General features: G+C 41.3%; 1 long non-coding RNA gene across 1 annotated transcript; it reads left to right on the plus strand.

Annotated features, from left to right (window-relative positions):
• Window positions 1-5800: 5800 nt before the first annotated feature.
• Window positions 5801-17595, plus strand: LOC310689169. The gene is made up of 4 exons (XR_014517376.1): window positions 5801-6335; window positions 6845-7038; window positions 14780-14825; window positions 17414-17595. It is a non-coding gene; the product is annotated as an uncharacterized lncRNA (long non-coding RNA).
• The last annotated feature ends 351 nt before the right edge of the window (window positions 17596-17946 follow it).

The raw sequence follows: 17946 nt of genomic DNA on the forward strand, positions 1-17946 counted from the left end.
GCTGTATCTCCAGAAGTCTTTGAAAAATATGTTGTTGTTCCCCAAATTTTAATTAACATTATGAGCATCCATACAAAGGTAATATAAATGCTTTCTCTCTTAAGACACCTCCACATTGCATTTCTTTTGCCAATTAAATCAGAGCTAATTGGACAACTGAACAAATAGAAGAAACTAGAATGAGATATTGTTTCTCAAGAAGCCTTTAGTCACGTTCTTGTGTTAGTTGACAAATATATTGACAATAATATAATTGGTTGTTTACTCTTGGCCCTGATCCAAAAAATAGACAAAATAGAGGGGATGTAACCAGGGAGCAATCAAGGATAGCCAATGGAGTAATTACTACACACATTTTCCCAGCCCATATTGCACTCAACCCAAATAGAAGCAAAATTACATTAACATTCAAAATGACCTGCATGTGAATAAATCACAGGTCTAAAATGATTTACAGAACTCATGCGGCAAATTATTTTGAAGGGTGAATACTTCAAAGAAAATGCAATCAGAATATATATGTAGAGTATGAAAATGAAGCAAAATATGTAAACTCATTAGTAGGTAGCTCCTCAGAATTTGATAACAGTAGATTACGATGCTAAACTCTCTCTGCTGGCAAGTTGCACGAACAATAACACTTTCACAAAAGTAGAATATCCTACAAGCAGATTCTAGGTGTGTGTATATCTATATTTATAGATGGATAGATATAGTCAATCACTGTCCTTTGCAGCAGGTGAAGGTCTCCTGCAAATAACATTTTGTCTGCGGGTCTATTCCACACAATCTGAGAATTTTTTGATTGCTGAAAAATATATATTTATTGTCAGGATCATTCCATTTAATCCTATTCCTGATGCATTTTAAGTATGCTCTCCTTTGGAAAGACCACTCTGCTTGTTCATTTTAAGGGTTCATTCTCTGTCTTCCATTCTTTTACTATTTCCATTCACTAGTAAATGTAAGTAATCTCAACTTTTACAACCAACAAATATTGTTGCCTTTGGGAAGAGACTGTATGTTTTAAACTTGCCAGGCAATTAGATTAAATGGAGCAATTCTGTAAACAGCTACATATTTTTCAAAACCTAAGAGGTTTGCTTTGTTGCTGGTTTTTTTGTGTTTTTTTTGTCACCACAATCTGTGATCCCATTTATACAGCTGTGCTGGCTAAAGCATCAGAATGTCTTGGTTAGATTCCAGTCTCCATCTGAAGGGTAAAAAAAAAGACTCACAAATTTCAATGCCCATTGATGTCCCCATGCACTTTGGTCTTAAGATGGCAGTTTGGTGGGCTCTAGGTTCTGTGCTCTGAATAGAGTCACACATAACATTCACACTGTGAATCATAAATCTGTAGAGTTGGAAGGGACCCCAAGGGCCATTGTGATGGCCTGGGATTCGGACTCAGAGCTGAATCTGAGGAATCCCAGCCTGTACAGGAGTCCCCGCCTCCAGAACCAGCTGAGCCGGGGCTGGGGCCTGAGCCTGAAGGGTTCTCACCTGTGCTGGATCCTCAGGTGCAAGCACCAGCTGAGTCTGCTCTGGCCCCTGAGGTGATGGAGGACCCATTGCCTGCAGGTGCTCCACTCTCAGCCCCATCAGGGGAAGAGGAGGTTGCCTCTGGGTCCGGTAACCCTCCAGCCTCTCCTGAGCTACAGAGGCTCAGGGCAGAGAGGTGGAGGGAACTAAGTTCCTGCAGGAGGAGTGCTCGCCTGCAGGCCAGGAGAGGCGAGTCACTTGTGGACCGGGGCCGCCCTATGCCTCGGGGCAGATATATATATCTTTTTATAATATTTATTAAGATTTTACACAAAACATACAAAACATTTTTTAAAAAAAAAATTAAAAATAATTAAACCAACTATTACACATACAAAAAAGAAAAAAGAAAAAAGAGCAACAGCTAGCAAGAAAGTTACCAAAAAAAGACCTAAAAAACCAATAATTGAGAAATTAAAAAGGAAGAGAAAAAAGAAAGAAAAATATCTTGAAAAATAATAATTCATCTTTCAATATCTTTAAGTTCATTTGCTTATTTCCTTGACCTCCTCACACCTCCCCTTTTGTATTCCCGTTTACAAAGTCCTTTCAGCAAATCCTTACCCTCTTTCATTTATCTTTACTCTATAATCTTAACCTATTATAACTATATATTTTCATCCAAATAACTATCTATATCTACATATTCTTTTTAGCCTTAATACCAAAACCACTTATTTTCAGTCCAATATCATTTTAACATTCATTAATTTTACAGTATTTCTGTAGATAGTCTTTAAATTTCTTCCAGTCTTCTTCCACCATTTCTTCTCCCTGGTCTCGGATTCTGCCAGTCATTTCTGCCAATTCCATATAGTCCATCACCTTCATCTGCCATTCTTCCAGAGTGGGTAAATCTTGTGTCTTCCAGTACTTTGCAATACGTATTCTTGCTGCTGTTGTAGCATACATAAAGAAAGTTCTATGCTTCTTTAGCACCAATTGGCTGACGGGCAGATAAAAGCTAGTCAGCCCCAGCCCCAGGTTGCGGGAGCAACGTTGTTGCTAGCCTGTTCCTGCCTGCACCCTGTCCTGCTCTTCTGCCAGAGTTCCTGACCCCACCTGACTCAGCTACAGCTTTGACAGACAGCCTCCATACCGCACCATTGACCTTGGACTGGACTCGGACCTTGCCTCTCAGTTAGCCCCCGGGACCAGCACAGCCATCTTTGTCCAACCCCCTGCAATGCAGGAATCTCAATCTCATCCATGACAGATGACCATCCAACCCCTGCTTAAAAACCCTGGCTATGTTGATAGCCATTTGAAGTGCTGTGCTGAAAATGTCCTCCTTCAAAAAAATAAAAATCACTGCCTTGTTTGGGGTTGAAGCATTTGGGGGACCTATTCAGCAGTTTGAAGTAGGTGAAAATTCTACCTGATTTTCAGAAGTGAAGACTCACTTGACAGTAGTGGAAGTTGCAGCTTTTTCTGCCAGCCTCCTTAAAAAGAAAGTGGTGCTGTCAAAACCACAAGCTTCAGCAACCAAGCTCCTATTACCATTTTCATTTCCCCATGGTCACATCATGAAGCAGTGTCAGTCCAAAGGGGCATTTGGGGCAGGTGAGATGAAAACAGGAGCTCCACCATCATTGCCAATTTAGACAAGAGCAAAGCAGTGTTGTAAAAAAATGCCACTACAACCACTACTGGATAAGGTTCTGCCTTTGAAAGTTTGGATTTTCTTGCCTTCCAAATATGAAAGAGGGTATGCAGTCCTCCATTGCAGTCCTCTATTCTACTGTTTGCAGAATAATAATATATAATATTTCCTAAGGAAGGTATTAAAATTGCATAATTCATTAATGTGAGTTGCAGGAATGTTTTAATTTCTAGATGAGTATCATTCGCTGTCCAGCTCTTTTTTTCATTTTGATCTGGCTCAAACACATGCAGCCAAAACAGATTGAGTTTTTAATAATCATAATTATATCTTTCCTTAGGGTTTGAAAAATTACTTCTTAAAGCAACTTGTGTAATAAAATTCCATGCTGTTGTGTTCCTCTCTTTCACCTGAGGGCACAGATAATGGATTTGGGAGAGAAGAACCAAGAAAACCTTCTAAAACATTATTAGCTCAACCCACGAATGGATGACACTCTATGATCATATACCTTGCTTTTATACTTTAGATAAAAGGATTACTACTTCTGTAGCATAAGGCTAATAGATCTGTTTACATGAGCAACGTCTAAGATGCAAAGAACTGCAGAGCTACTTCAATTACCACAAGAGATCGTAAGACTACGTTTTCTCCCCTGTTAACTTTTCTTTCTAATCCCAAAACATATGAGAAAGATCTGAACATTTTCTTTCATTCCAGTCTGTAGAGAAAAGTCTTTTATTCCCCTCCAGCTGCCTGGGTGCTGTGGGTTTGATGTGCCCCTCAGAAAAGTGATATCTGGTGCACCCCCTTTTTTTAGGGATGGAAGGCTATGTCAATTTTGGTTCTCCCGGTTTCTGATTTTTCCAATCTTAAATTCAGTTTTTGACATTTTGCAGCAATCTGCAATTTAAAAAATAAACCATGAAAATTCTTCAGCATTTCATTGCTAATTTCCCCTAATAAGCTCATTTTTATATGCTTCTTTGACTAAGGTGCACATTTTTGCAAGCAATTTCCCCTAATATATGTATGCTGTATGTTATTTTCACTAATGGCTTCATTTTTAGGCACACCTTGCCCTAATACATATATGCCTTTTTATAAAGATCACTTGGTTGGAGAACTGCACCCACAAAATTCAGCTACCTTCACATTTCAAAGTATAGCTGTGTTTCAGTTTGCATATTGTTTCAGAAAGTGTGGATTTGATAGAGCCAGCTTTGAATTGAATTTCTCCTCCGCCTCTATCCTTCTCATATGTTATGTTTGTTCATTTATTCATGCAAGACTGTATGCACGTATATCCCACCCTTCTTTTGGGGAGCTCAAGCTTGCATATGTGCTCCTTCTCCTCACTTTATCCTCGCAATAACTCTGGGAAGTAGATTAGGCTGACAAGAGAGTGACTGGCCCAAGCTCACGTAGTGAGCTTCATGCCTGAGTGGAGCTATGAAACCTGGTTTCCCAAAGGTCCTAGTCCAACATTCTAGACACTAAACCACACTGGATTTTTCCTATATTGGTGGACCCTTGGTTGCAGGCTTATCTGGTAGCAGTGATGGGCAGCTGCATGCCACAGTTTAATAATTCCCACAATGCCTTTGATTTCTGAGGCATTGTGGGGGACTAAAAGGACTACTTGCACACTCAGGTCAAACATCAGGACCAGTGGTCAGCTATTTTTTAAAAAAAGTTTATGCACCTTTGATGAATAGAGACCATTAAGCTTGGATCATCCTTTAAACCTCACTGTACTCTTACCCTGATCAACTAAAAATGTTTGTGTTTCAGCTTAAGGTCCGTCCCCCCCAAAGTCCCCCAGCTCCATTCTGGACTTACTCTAGGCTCCACCTCCAACTCATAGGTTTCTCATGCCCAGTTCCTCATCCTCCCTCCCTTCCAGAGTGGCCAATGCTACACAATACAAACTACTTTGGAGATGAGGAATGTTTCGTAAAGAGTTTATGTTATAACAAAGGGGTTTGTTGTTAAAAGAAAAATCAAATGTTCTGTTGGGTGAGTGGGAGTCCTTGGGCTCGCTTAGTTCTTTGAATCCTCCCCATAGGCAATAGGGCACGTGGCTCATTGGAGTAAAAAAAAGAAATTTCAGCTGGTTTAGAATGCGGCAGCAAGGGCAGGGGGTTGAGTGCCCATTCTGGGATAATGTAGTGCCTAACTTACAGTAGTTGCACTGCAGTCTAGTTCGTTTCCCATGCACAATTCAAGGTACTGGTTATTACCTTTAAGGCCCTGAATCAGGTGTGGCTATTCTGTGCCCTTCCATGTGGGAATGTTCAGGGATGGAGGAGAGGATATATTGTTTGAGTCTATCCTTTCCAACTTGTGTTAACAAGTTGGAAAGTGTTAACAAGTTCTACAGTTTAGCAGAGTAACATTCCCCCTTTTAAACTTGCACAGCGGATGCATTTGCTCAGGCCCGCTAAAGCCTCTATAATAAGTTTTCCTTTTGGTTATTTCCCCTTTAGTTCCTCATAAAAAGATAGACACGACACAGTCTTCTATAAAAGTATAAAAAGAGTTTACTCACATTTTCTGTTCACAATTGGATCCCAGAAGGCAGACTTTAAGTTACAAAAGTAATATACCTGGAAACTATCACATAAGGAGACCGTCCCTTTGTCCTCTCTTGGCTGGAAGCCAAGAGAGCATCTTAGGCTAAGCAGATGTTGCTCCTTTGATGAATGTGGTCAGAGAGGGAGAGATGGCTGACCAGTCCTGCTCTTTTGTTACCTGGACAGGTGAGGTCATGCCCACCTCTAGTCACATACAGAGGAAGTCTGTCCCAGCTTAGGAGAAACAGGAAGTTCTGACTGGCTGGTCCAGACATCCCTTTTTATGTTCACTCTAGGGATGTTGTACTTGACTGCTCTTGTGTTTCACATCCCACATTCCAGAACCTCTTGATCTCCAGCCACCATCAGCCCTAGACGCCATGGCCTAAGTAGTCAAGGATGAGAGGAGTTGAAGGCAAGCAATATCTGGAGTGCCACAGGCCCTCAGTGATTTGGGTTCAGGATATCTTCTCCTGTAAAAGCCTTTTTTATGATTTGCAAAGGCGGCTTTTCTCTGTGCCATGACATTGACAGAGGCGTGGTTGGCTGGGATCTCAGAGTGGATTTTCTCTGTAGCTGATTCTTGATTATGGAACTTCATATTTCAAAAGGTGCTCCTGGACTATCTCCTAACCTTCTGCTATTTAGTTAAGACATTTTTCTTACAGCAGACATTTAACCTGCCAAGTTGTGGAATTCCAGTGCTTTTTTATCTGCTGTGTCTTGAGATTAATCATTTCACTGGGCTGCTTTTAACTTGTTTTAAGCTTCCCTGAGCAATGTGTTTACATTGAAAGGACAGGGTATAAATCCTCTTAAATAAATAATAGTTGTGTGAATGGCTCCACTTGGAAGGCACATTGCATTTGAGCTGACACTGGGTGAGATGAAATGTAGAGTGATTTTAATGCTGGCATGGCTCATTCACACAGGCAGCTCAGATCACCACTTGACTCTTGATTTGACAATTAATTACTGGCTGATTATGCATCTGTAAATTGCCTCTAAGGCACATTGGTTTGCATCCAACTGTGACTCCCATTCATGGAAGTCTTTGATCCAGTGGAGACTTCCATGAACAGAATGGGGAGGGAATATTTTTTTGCAAATTCTCTTACAGCTCCGATGCCACCTCCTGTGCTGTTCCACTGGGCTCCCCAATCCACAGATTTTGAAGCGATAGAAGAGGGACTCAGTGAAGATCACCTCTGTCCCCCTTCATTCATGGAAGCCTCCATTGGATCAAAGAGCTTTCTGTGAATGGAAAGAATCACTTGGCTATGGCTCGTTGATTTCAGTGGAATTTATTTTCAGGTATGTATGTTTCAGACTGCAGCTGAAGGCCCAATAAAAGCTGGCTTTCCAAAGCCTTTAAGGTTTTGATATTCTGCTCCCAGACAGGAATAAAATGCATTTATTTGTCTAATCAGTTTTACTGACAGTAGGTTTAAAGTTTCATGGTGTATAGTCAGGAATGCAAACATCGTTAGTCTGAATTAGAAAATAAAAATCAATTGCTTGTTAAAACTTTGAATGGTACAACAGCAGAAAATAAAGTAGGTATGATTAGTTCAGGGTTAAAGAGAAACACAATTTGAATGTCCAAGATCCTGTTGTTTTCTAACCCGTTCCACAAATCCAGGTCCTTGGCTCATACTCTGATGAACCATTTAAATTTGCAACCTGGATTGCTGGTGTAATTCCCGAGTTTTTATTAAGATATGTGGTCTCCACTACACATCAGTGGCAGCGGGTTTAGAAAGCCCCAACCCATTATGACAAAGGCAGGGGAAACTGTGACCCTCAAGTTGCTCCCATCTTCCCTGACCATTGCACATGCTGGTTGAGGGCTGGTGGGAGTTGGAGTCCAAACAATATTCTTCTATTAAACATAATCATCACTGCACTGTTTACTTCCAGGGATGGGGAGAGGCACTTGTGGAATTTTCTGCCTCAGGAGCCAAAAAAATACAACTAGCATTGGGTGCTCTGCATATTGATTTGTGGGGCAGGAGTTTGCTGCTTTGCCTTTGGCCACAAAATGTCTTGAACCAGCTCTGATGTCTAACTATGCAGAGGATCAGGCTGTGAGGTTGGAAATTTACCTTGTTAGTGACCTTCAGCCAAAAACCCAAGAGTTTTTTATGGGCCAAAGCCCTGCCTTTTGCTGAAGCAGCTGTAATATTTCAAAGCACAGTGTCAATTAATACAATATTTGTCAAAGGAAGATTTGTTACAAAGACAATGGAAGCGGGTTCGGGGAGAGAACATTAAGTCCTGAAAGCAAATCTCTCCCTACCTTCTGCCCCATTCAGCCTGGTATTTGTTCTCATCACTAGCGTATTATTTTCCATTAGAAGATTACAGACGACATAAGATGGTAATAAAAGAAACGGATGCATTGTTATGTGTCTGACAGTGAACATTTAGCTAAATGGATTCCTTTATATTGTCAATGTTTTTCTTCATATTACAGAAACGGATGCTTTCAATTTAAACAGTGGTGTTTCTGTCTACCCTGTTTCTAAGAAGCTGCAGCACTTTCTAAACCTGAAATAAATAAATAAATAAATAAGGAACACATCACTCTCAGACCAGAAAAAAAGTTGAAGTACATTAAGTGTAAGAACTACCCCCTGCATTTCTTTCTGTGTGATTTATTGACAGGAGCAGGTACCAGGAGCAGATTACCAATAAGTCACATGGGTTCAATGAAGTTAACTCTTCATTCAAACAAACAAGACAGTTCAGGAAGCCAGGCCTAGAAAGTACCACAACTCTTCCCAGTAGAACTTGCCCCTAGGAGGCAGTTGTGAGGTCCCCAACTTCCCACAGCTCCCTAAGTCTCCTCCTCCCCCAGCTCCTTCCTAAGCAATCTGAGGCTCATTTATCATGTCTGTCTTTGCTCCACCCTCTTCATACCTCTGTGGGTTCTGGGAGACCAGAGGGGAGAGGAGCTGGTCTCCACAGGACAGGGTGACACCCTGGCTGCCTCTCAGCACCCCCCCTTTCTAGCCTTCTCTTCTACCTCTGGTTCTGGACTGTTCTCTGCTACAGACTCTTCCTGCTCACTGACCCCTGTTATCACTTCAAACTTAAAGAGGCTGGGATTCATAAGCCCAGTTTTGACAGAGGATACTTGGGCCCCAGCATCATGACCAGTGGATTAGGGCCTCTGGAGGTTTGAGTCAGGACCTCCAAAGTACCCATGTCCCTAGGTTGATCCAGATGAAGGGAGTTGTTTCAGGCTCCAAAAAGGAGTCCTGTCTTTTAAAGGCTTTTCTCAAGATACATTCCTGGGGGAGGGGAAGCCAGCTACCACCTGGAGGAGGGGTAGTGCCACCATCATCAGCAGATGTAGCCTGCTGTATGAAGGTATGGGTCACATGATTCCTCCAGCCCATCCATCCCTTTCATGCGGCCCCCAGGAGATTGCTAATAAGGTAATATGGCCCTTGAGCTGCGAAAGGTTCCCTACCCAGAAAATTCTGGAAAGAAAGTGAATACTTTCTATCGTTGCTTCTTTAAAAAGGCACCATAATCCACGCATTCAGTAAAGAAACAGTGACTTAAAATCGTCCGCAACACATATTTCCATTATGAAGCAATGGAAAAGTGTCTAGCACAGCAGGACTGTAATCTTGTCAGCGGCCTCTAGATACTACTGTAATTTGTCTAATAATATTATATTGTTATCAAGACTTAGCTTCTTCAGGAAACGGTCTGAAGAACAAAGAGGATGTTTTGTCTAGTCCACAAATGTAAACCCAGCACAGTAATTTGATATCTCTTCCTATCACAATGTTACCTTCAATACTGAACATTCTCTACAATATTATTATTATGGCTGGGTTCAATTTATTACTTTGGTTTGTTGCTTAAGGTTTCTTTCACTTACAGGGCCAGTTCTTTATTTTCTTTAGCTTGCCATTTGAACAAATTAGAAAATGACTGCTAATACTAATTTGCAGCCATGCTGTAAAATACTAATAAGAAAAGAATTGTGCACATTGAACCACCCCATTTCCCCGCATTGTGTAACTGTTTGCATGTAACTTCCCCACTATTATTCAACGAAGTCTACAAACAGTAGATATGGCTGAAATGAAATTGTTTGTTGTGTCCCCTATGGGTCTGTGTGGGTGCTAATTCTTTTTCATTGCAACTTTATTACTGTGTTGCTCCCCACTTATCAGGTAATAAAATTGGGCTGTGTGCAATAATGTGCAAATGAGCACATTTAATTTTTTATCACTTTCTTTAGGATTGTCTTATTGTCACTACTTAATTGTTTGCCACAAATTCAGTACATCAAACAATAGCTATGGGATGTGATTCACTAGGAATTTATCTTGAGCAATTTAAACTCATTTCTTATGTTTATGTCATGATGTAGCTCCCCCAGTGGGGCTTTTTCAGGTCAGGAAGTGCTGCATTACAAAATTCAAATAAGTGAAAATTTTGAAGGGCAGCTGTGTTTTGGCTGCGGAAGTATGAATTAGGTAGGTTCAAATTTAAATGTCAAGCAAATAAATCTTTCCTCTTTCCCTACCTCTAGCAGCTGCCATACCATAATACTGAAAATAATATATTTTCCTACATAGCCACATATGATTAGGCTATAAACTTATTTGTATGTACTAATCTGTATTTAAGAGTTCAAGAACTCACTTGTAAATTCAATTTCAAATATGAGGAATGCAGTGTGATACATTTGACCCTGATAAGAACATGCATTGAAGTGTGTATAAAGAGTGTTAATGGAATAGATTGTCCCAAGGCATTAGGAGAATAATGTGTTTACTCATTCATTATGCTCTGAAGAAAAAAAAGCCACCAGTGATTTGTCGACCTAATTTTTGGTGGGGGTATGTGTGCACCTGATTGTCAGAACACCAAATAATTTGGGTGCTTCTCCTCAACAGATAGCCCAGGTGAAGCTTAAATATCTTTTATATATCCCACCAAAGTTGCAGGCATACCACAAGTATGCAGGCAAACAGGTTGGGTGGTGTCTTGTACACCTCTTTCCGGCAGCTCCTTCAGCCAAGCTGGTGCCAAACGTATTACTCTGCTTTCCTTTGGACCACATTGCCAAGGCCAAAGGGGTGTGTGTGTCTTGTTGACTGGGCATCTCAGGACCTCTATACACACTGCCCAGACTTCCACCCCAGGGAGGTCACTTTGGTGCTGCTAAATCACAGTTTGACTTCACCCCCAGTAGTGCACTCAGTTGTCTTGAGACAGACAGGTGCCAACAATGCTGACTAGGGATAATGTAAGCACTACAGCAGCCTAGTCTGAATCTGGTCTCCATTACCATTATACTCTTGAGATTTAATGAGTCATCAGAGATTGTGATCAGATGAGATGATCAAGGCACTGACAAAAAAAATGTTCCTTAGATATGAACTTGAATGTGTAGCTTGTGCCATATCCATAACACATAAACAGTGCAATCATATTCATTTTTATTCAGAATCATGTACCATTATGTTCAATGGGGCTTGCTTCCTAGATAGTGTGTTTCGGATTTCAGCCAAAGTTCTCTTAAAGCAACGATCCTAATAATTTACTACATGAAAGCAGATACAAGAAGGTGAGGAGTCCAGCCTCAGTGTGATGTCAGTGAAGCTCCTGCATTTAAGTCATAAATCAGTTTAACGTCTGTTGAAATGAAAGGTTGTTACATAAAGGCAAGGCTCTTGGGAGCAAGAGGGTTTACAAACTGACAGGGCAACAATTTATTGTTGTGTTGGCAGACACTGCTATAACTGTGCTGACAAAGTAAAAGTGCCCAAAGTTAATAAAATCAGGAAGGTTCTGCAAATGTTATATTGCTTCTCTATCATATGAAAGTTCATGGCAAAATGTTTTCATGCAGACACTGAGAACTCCAAGGCTGTAACTTTCTTTTAGCTTTGAGCATATGAGAGAAATAAATGGGAATCTAAACTGAAGCTTTCTCTTTCATGATCAAAATAGAGGAAGAAGTCTCACTGGGTTTAAGACCAATGAGAACAGAAGGAGTTCCCGGATGGATCAGACTAGTGGTCGATCTGTTCCAGCATCCTGCTCACAGTGGCCAACCTGATTCCCCTGGGAAGTCCTCAAGAAGGGATTGCTAGAAATAGCCCTCTCCAGTGATATTTCATCTGGTATTCAGTGGCATATAGAATCTGAATTGGAGGTTCCATGTAACCATCATGAGTAGTAGTATCCTCCATGAAATAGGTCCCAGCTGTTGTTTGTTGTTGTTGTTTAGTCGTTTAGTCGTGTCCGACTCTTCGTGACCCCATGGACCAGAGCACGCCAGGCACTCCTGTCTTCCACTGCCTCCCACAGTTTGGTCAAACTCATGCTGGTAGCTTCGAGAACACTATCCAACCATCTTGTCCTCTGTCGTCCCCTTCTCCTTGTGCCCTCCATCTTTCCCAACATCAGGGTCTTTTCCAGGGAGTCTTCTCTTCTCATGAGGTGGCCAAAGTATTGGAGCCTCAGCTTCACGATCTGTCCTTCCAGAGAGCACTCAGGGCTGATTTCCTTGAGAATGGAGAGGTTTGATCTTCTTGCAGTTCATGGGACTCTCAAGAGTCTCCTCCAGCACCATAATTCAAAAGCATCAATTCTTCGGCGATCAGCCTTCTTGATGGCCCAGCTCTCACTCCCATACATCACTACTGGGAAAACCACAGCTTTTACTATACGGACCTTTGTTGGCAAGGTGATGTCTCTGCTTTTTAAGATGCTGCCTAGGTTTGCCATCGCCTTTCTCCCAAGAAGCAGGCGTCTTTTAATTTCGTGGCTGCTGTCACCATCTGCAGTGATCATGGAGCCCAAGAAAGTAAAATCTCTCACTGCCTCCATTTCTTCCCCTTCTATTTGCCAGGAGGTGATGGGATCAGTCTGTACTATAGCTTTAAAACAGCACTATCCCACTTTAAACAGCCATGGCTTCCTATTGGATCCTATTAGCACCCTGAGCCTGACTATTCTTCACAAAGCAATGGTTTCCCTCCTTGGTAGGACTATGAAATGTTTCTACAGTATGTTCCCATGAAATAGGTTGCATTGGACTGTCAAGCAAGTCCAGCTTTGGACCAAGCTTCAGTTTGAATCCATTGCTGTCTATGTTCTTGAGGACCCAAAAGTGACTGTGGAGGATCAAAAAAAATCAGATGGTGAATATAAGTGAAACTTGTCAGTTGCTCCAGGTAGTTCCCTGGATGGGGCATTGCACTCGAATATGGACTCAGGGGTTTCCTTCAGGCAGTGCAGCAGTTTATTTATATAGATAATTTCAAAATATAACCTGGCTATTTCCCTTTTATGAAGCTGGGAGGACAAGTTAAATGAGGGTTAGACACAGTAGAATGCAAAAACCGAAGTTGGCTTACATGCTGCTCATCATTTTTGCCTGGAAAATGTATTTAAGAATACATTAACTTGGTGGTCCAAGAAAGGATCAATAGCGTTAGAGTATAAAAAGCAGCAACTCCACCTCCCTGCCCAGTTCCAAAGTAGACCCTGAAATGTAATATTTTTAGTCATAAAAACAATGTTTTTAATAAGCAAACTCCCACTCAGTTCTGTCTTTTGATATTAGAAACCAGATGACTTCAGGAGAAAAAAACCTGCTGTCTTCATAAAAGTTTACAAGCTATGGAAATATATTTGGATTCTAAGCCAAAACAGTAACAACTGCAATGATAATACTCTACCCATGGCTGCCCTTGCAAACTGTTACTTCCCTTAACTGATCAGGGCTGCAGTTATGGAGTAATTGGACTGACTTATTTAAATTTATAAAGCAGCAAAGTACATCCCCAACTATGTTCCAGGGATCTTCAGTTGATTGAAAATGGCACGTTATCAAATGTAAATGAGTGCTGGATATTGAAACAAGAAATATCTCTGTAAACCCAACACCATCTGTTACTGTATCACCACAATTTTCTAAATAAGTTGAGATCCTTTTCTGAGGACAGGAAACACAGGAATGACCAGTATTGCATGGATCTGTTTTGCATCCTTTCTCAGCATGTGGCTAAAAACGTGGTTTTTTAGTCCTTTGAATTAACTTCTAGCTGCTGATGCCACATGTTGAGCCAATCATACAAAAAATAAAACAAAACGTGCATATCCTGGCCTTGCCTCAGCATGCAGAAAGCCAGACAGCAAGAAGTTTTTTCTTGGTTTCAGCACTCACTTTGCCACTTCAGTATCAAACCCTGCTGTTTCAGTGATTTCCAGTCATGGGTGGCAAACATGGACTGTAGGTCTGACATCAGTACCCAGCAATCTCAGACAGCTCCATTGGTCAAAAGACCCATGGCCTCTCTGTTTACCCAGTCTGCAAGCTGCAGTCTTGTCAGTTAACCACATTGCAAATGTTTCCACAATGCCCCAGAGGACCTGACATTGCATCACTCTGAGGCATTGTGGGGGGAATTAAAATAGCAGGTGGCTATTTGTTCTGGGGTTTCCCCCAACTCTCTGTGGCATTTATAGATTACCATTTATAGATTTCCAAGAAGCCCAAGGAGGCACATACAGGTCCCTTCCTCCTGTGAGGTAAGTTAGCCTGAGAGGCAGAGACTGGTCTAATGTCATGCAGTGTCAGGTTTAACATTTCTCTTACACAAGACACAACATGCTGGCAGTTTAACTAGTTGAGGTTTACTAGCAATAACAGGCTTTCAGCAAACCAAGCTTCCCACAACTCATTCTTCACCGTCAGAGTCAGTTGACTCAACTGGCTTCCTGCCCTTCCCAAGGCCAGCTATACCCCAGGCCCACCCCCGCTTCCTGCTGGTCTTCCTTTGCTTTAATCGCTTGCTTTGCCTCCTACTTTTTGGAGACTCAGGTGTAGCCAATTCCTCCTCCTCAGGAGTTGAATCCAATTCCCTCCCTGCACCTGCACCCTGCTCCTTCATCTCTGTGCTGCTGCAAAAACTTACAGGCAGTATTCCCAAGCGAGAGGGGGTTATCTCACTTTCGTTGTGTGAAAGAATCAAGTTTCTATTTTCCTCTGCCTCTTCCTTCCCCTCTGCAGATTCCTCTCTGCTGGCCATATCTCTGACACCCAGTTAGCTTCATGGGTAAGTGGGGATTTGAACCCTGACTTCCCTGGTCTTAGTCCAACAATGTATAAATTGTCTTCCAGTTGCAAATGTTGTGGCAGTGTAGAAAAAAAAAGGGGGGAGGAAAAAATGAACATTTTTTTTAAAAAATAAGAATATATTCAATCCACCTGTAAAAGAAACATGATCAATATCGAACTATGCTACTCTGAAAAAGCCTGAGTAAGAAATTCTAAAGGAGATGTCTAAACAAAATATTGGCACTATCCTAATCTCCATGCAGAGTGTATTCCAATATTTATTTTAAATGCTGGCTCTCAGATACATTCTACACACCACAATTTTTTGAAATTCAATTCCTGAGTTGAGGAAAGAATGACTGGTTACCAATGTGCCAGATGCACAAAGAGCCCTGGCCATGGCCAATATTCAATTGTAATATAACACAAAGGTTAACAATGTGGTGCCCATGGGATCCTGTGTGCCTGCCAGTACCTTCTGTGGAAGTTGTGAAAGGTTTCCTACCTTTGTTCTTCAGTTCTGAACTGAGGAGAGACACGAGTGTGGTTGATGCAGATGCCTTTCTCCTCATTTCATTGCAGAGCGGTGGATTTGGATGGCGGACGTGTCTGCACCAATTTGTGGTCTCTTTTTACCACTCTTTTAGATGTGGCAGCAATTTTGTGGGTTATTCTGTGCCCTCGTGGCAGCCATTTTGTGACTGGTGCCCACAGTCCTTTTTCAAAATTCCAAATGCCCACTGGCACCAGCAGGTTGTTGATTTCTTGTTTATCAGTTTGACACTGCTATTGAAATCATTCTGGGAGATCTGCCCCATATTGGTTTTCTTTGAGCCTTTATCTGGAGGTGTGTTTCAATATTCTTTAAAATATGGTGGCTGATACCCATGCCTGATCGCTGTCAAGCAGAAGACCAATATGAATGAGGTGCTTTGTCTCCCTGCTGTGTGTTTTCCCTTAACCCACCTCTGACTCAACACTTTCCCCATCCCCCTTTCAAGAGGACCACATTGCAAACTCAGACTTTCCATGGCTTTTTAGATAATTGTTCTAATAAGGGTATCATATACTAATCACTTTTGAGATGCAGGCATTGGTGGTTCACTCAAGAGCACAAAGCATTCACGACATCCCATCTCTGTGTGTGAGGAAATGCCGTAAGATTTCTTCAGTTATAAATTTGTTATTACTTGTTTTGACACTTTCCCATGAGAATGAGTAAAGATGAGTTAACTCAGTCATGAGAGTGTTCAAGCTCTATGGCTTTAGAAGGTCTATTAGTTTAGAAATACTGTATGATCTGTTATTAAATGTTTTAGGTGATATTTAACTGCATTCCTGTAATCCGCTGCACCCCCCCCATTTCCATAGAAACCATTACCTGCTATGCAGCCAAGAAACAGGTTTATTGAACAAGCAGGGCTTACAATGAGCCATACAGATTCATTCACCATGCTGTTCCTGTTGCCTTAGTCCAGGCTTCCTCAAACTCACCCTTCCAGATGTTTTTTTGCCTACAACTCCCATGATCCTTAGCTAGCAGTACCAATGATCAGGGATGATGGGAATTGTAGTCTCAAAACATCTGGAGGGCCTAGTTTGAGGAAGCCTGCCTTAGTCCTTCCTTCCCTCAAAGCATTTATTCCCCCCTCCCAGCTTAAAAAAGCTCTCAAGAGTGGTTTACAAAATCAGTACCAGTAAGTTGCAAGTGACATGCATTGAACTTGTAAGGGGGCAGGTGTCTGGGAAATTTTTTTGGCAACCCCACCCATCATTGCGCCCAAGGTGTTTTGACTATACACAATTTTGGCTTTGTGCACTATCCACAGCATGGAAGTTGACAGTTGCCTGCGCTAAGACAGACCCAGCTCTCTGGCTCACAATCTAAACAGGCATGACACACGAGGAGAAGGGAAAGGGAAGGAGGAGGAAAAAAGCAAGCCCAAACGCAAGTTCTTCAGCTTACAAGTTCAGTCCTTGTGTACAAACCATGCTAAGGTGCCAACTCTTACAGACTATTGGGAAATATACTTATTGTTAAACACATATGAGCAAGAAGCAACATAATCACCATGATGTGCCTTATATTTAAATGTTCTCACGTGAACCAGGACAGAACTGCTGGTTTTTGTGTGCTGAACCATTTGTCAGACTTTTACTGTCCTGAACTGGAACCAAACTAGAACTCAGTTCCAGCTGGACCTGAACTCAAATTGAACTAAATAACTAATGGTTTTACTCAATGGCTCATACCTGCTAAAAATACTAAAGGCTGGGATTGCACTCACATTTACTCAGGAGTAAATCCCTTTGAATTTAGTGGGACTTCCTTCAGAATAAGCTTCATGACATAAGTGTTGTATGAATATTTTTAAAAAAGGTTTCCCATTAGTTTGTGATACTCTGGTGATGACGAAAAATATAACTGTTGAGGCAACTTTAGCTTTATAAAATTTAGCAGTTGTAAAGCTGTTTGCTTAGCTTAGGTTTAAAATATCAGAATGACAAAAAACGGAGAAATGTGGAAGAACATACACACTCATGCTGATCTTAGTAATCTTATATAACTCATTTTTTTCTTCACAGGCATGGATAACATCTTGAATCTGCACGTGATGTTCCCCCCATGCCTAACCCAAAGGAGAGCTTTTTCTCTCTACATAGTTGGCACTAAGATGTTCATTTCATATAATATGTGCTTTTGCCCATGGCCATGGAAGATAAACATCGCCTAGGTGTTACTTGATAAATTGATAGTAAAGTCTGGATGCACCAATTAAAATCATTGCTGACACAAAAATGCCTAACCTACATTTAAACACAGACAGAAGGTGTTGATGTAAAAACCATACGGCAAACAGTTCCATTCTCAAGCCCCAGCAAATGCTCACAGGCTTTTGTGTGTGTCATTTCTGCTTTATGTTTTAAGACTGTAGGTTAGCAGTTGATATATCAGGGAAACGATCTAGAATTAGGGGTGAGCAGTGAGATGGCCAAGTTTGCAGATGATACAAAATTGTTCAGGGTTGTTAAAAGAAATGGTAAAGAAGTCCAAAGTGGCCTCTCCAAACTGACTGAGTGAGAGGTGAAATGGCAAATGCAATTAATTCCATGTAAGC

The sequence above is a fragment of the Podarcis liolepis genome (assembly GCF_965112155.1).
Source record: "Podarcis liolepis genome assembly, chromosome: 11".
NCBI lineage: Eukaryota > Metazoa > Chordata > Lepidosauria > Squamata > Lacertidae > Podarcis > Podarcis liolepis.